Genomic DNA, 2,658 nt, shown 5'->3' with positions numbered 1-2,658 from the left:
ATAGAAGATGGATTTGGGTATTTGACTTATTGCACCTTGGTCAGGTCATGTGTACACAAGGTAACTTGAAAATAAATTCAAAGTAATGGCAGCTCTCAAAAGGTTGTTTTTAAGTTATGCAGCAAGTCTCCCAAAGTTGTCCTCATAGGGTTTTGTAAAGTTGTGATGGAGTAAAGCATCTTGTTGCTCCTTTTGGAACAACTCACTTTCTCCTAGAGGCCTCGTGTCCTCACCTGGCTAAGCCTCGCATAGGCTTCCGCCTGTACCCCTGTGCATACAGGTCCATACTCCCTGTTTCCTGCCCTCCTCTGCTCAGGAGACCCAGGTCCTTCAGCTTCATCGTTTTCTTTTTCTTTTTAGAGATTTTATTTATTTATTTTTGGCATATACATTTATATTATTACACATAAATAAAAAATTGCCTATAGCAAAAAGAACCACGAAACAATCAGAGATTATATAAGTGTTACATTTATGGTGTTTTGGTTAACCGTGTTTGGCAACCTTGTAGAAAGCATCTTTCCTGTCTTGGTGATTCTAAAATTCTGAATGAGAACCAGTATCTATCGTATCTCATCTCTGTTAACTTAAACTATCTATCTAGACCTAAAAACATACTAATCCCTAAACAACCAAGGTTAATTGTAAGACTAAAATATCTGGTCTTCAACCCCATCAGCGACTTGAGAAGGAATGGAATTTAATTACTTAAGGAAACAGAAAGTGCAGTTTAGCAGCGTCCAAAATGAGGAAAAAAAAAAAAATAGAGACAGTTTGCTGCCTGAGCAGTCACCCAAAACTCTATATTCTTTAGCCTTCTGGCCCAATATATCTCATAGACAATGCTTACTTCCAGTACCTTGAAAGTGCTATGTCAGGCTGTTTAGGATAGTTAAGTAATACAAACTTATAATTAGTTGATCAAATCATGGTCATGTCAGCTACCAGTCGATTTGTATCACAAGAATATACATCCTAGGTTTAACAGATAGATACGATCCTACAGATAGGTGAGATAAAGTAGCTAGATATGATCTCCGAAGCCTGAGAGACCTACAGAATATGGCATTTAAAGATGCTTTTAACATTTTAAGATTCTTTGACAACAAGACAGGTTAACTCCTGGTAACACCCACCCTACCTCAAGAAAATGATGAGCATCAAAGAACTTCCTTATAGAGATGGTTTCAAACGTGGCAAACAAGCCGCTGGGCAAAATGTCCTCATTTCTGCCACAGAGAAAATTCTGCCTAAAAGTGGGCAAGTTTGCATGCAGGCAGAGTCGACAGCCAAACTCTGCCAAGACAGGGTAAGCTGGTCCTCAATATTCCTGCCTCGCAAATATGTCTGTCAGCCTCATCTTCTTAAGGTTCTTTGCTGGGGACAGTGTTTGTACTCTCTCCATATTTCAAAGCAGCAGCAGCTCAGTCTCTCCAAGTTTATTTGTTTGTTTTTAAAATGAAACTCAGCAATAAAAAGTTTTGGATAATCTACCTTAAAATATTATTTTGTGTATTTGTAATTATCACATGCATTTACGACTATTATGCATATTATAAATCATATGAGTTAAATAAGTGAATTCAACAACTAAGAAAATAAACTGTTTTATGATCAGTGAAACTGTATGCTCATGTACAGAGTTCAACAGTTGCTCTGAAGCTACACACTGTGTCTCAGAGATAAGCTACGCAGGCATAACCGTGTGCTTGAAAACTGAAATATTTCTGGAAGAATATTAAAAACTAATGATTATCTGTTTTCTCCTTTAAGACATGGTCATGCTGTAATTAACGTATTTTTTCCTGAAGAGGTGACAAGTCAAACTAGTACAACCTGTGTGGCAATGCTAAAGATGGGTTCATTTAACTTTAAAAATTGAAACAAAAATTGTTCACGTTTGGGTGGCTCAGTGTGGAACTTCAACACATCCACAGTGACAGTGTTTAAAAAATGGGGATTCCCATCTCCTCAAAACATCTGCATTTCACAATCTATGAGGCATTTTTAAAAATTGATTAATTTTTGTAAACTGTAAGTGTCCTGCTGTGGTACAAAGCACTAGGACTTTCCTCTCATTCTCAACTATATTTTGATGTCCATGGAGAAGAAGAAAATTTGGAGGACTTTCTTAATCCTGATGGTCCCTCTGCAAAATCTTAGAGGCCCAGATAGTTTTATTAAAAAATAAAATTCAAGAAAGAAGATGTTGTGGACACTGAAATAAACAAAAAAACCACTTTGAGGGACATCTCTCTGATAGTGGTCCTTGAGTGCTTGCTCCAGCAGCATATATACTAAAATTGGAACAATACAGAGAAGAGTAGCATGGCCCCTGCACAAGGATGACACACAACTTCTTGAAGTGTCCCATATTTTTTTTTTTTTCTCTACGACCATACCACCCAGGACTGGCCCGATCTCATCTGATCTCAGAAGATAGTGGTCCTTGAGTTAAAGTGACAGAGTTGTACAGTAGCTTACATGGCGAATTACTTAAGGCATCTACTGTGGCAATCAGAGCCAGTTTTTTTATTTAAATACTGTCACTACTTAAATAAAGACTTATAGAATCCAAATCTCCTTCAAACTGGGAAGATCTTTGGTATCATGTCTCCCAGCTCATTTTTGAGCAGTTGAAGACCTCGGGTGGATGGG

The 2,658-nt window shown here is 37.6% G+C and overlaps 1 non-coding gene across 1 annotated transcript; it reads left to right on the top strand.

The window, feature by feature from the left end:
- The first annotated feature begins 2,273 nt into the window (after positions 1-2,273).
- On the top strand, positions 2,274-2,380 carry LOC127206763 (U6 spliceosomal RNA). Its single transcript, XR_007832859.1, has one exon. It is a non-coding gene; the product is annotated as a U6 spliceosomal RNA (small nuclear RNA).
- The last annotated feature ends 278 nt before the right edge of the window (positions 2,381-2,658 follow it).

The sequence above is a fragment of the Acomys russatus genome, chromosome 23 (assembly GCF_903995435.1).
Source record: "Acomys russatus chromosome 23, mAcoRus1.1, whole genome shotgun sequence".
In the NCBI taxonomy this organism is placed as follows: Eukaryota; Metazoa; Chordata; class Mammalia; order Rodentia; family Muridae; genus Acomys; species Acomys russatus.
This window is presented reverse-complemented; position numbering and strand designations above follow the sequence as displayed.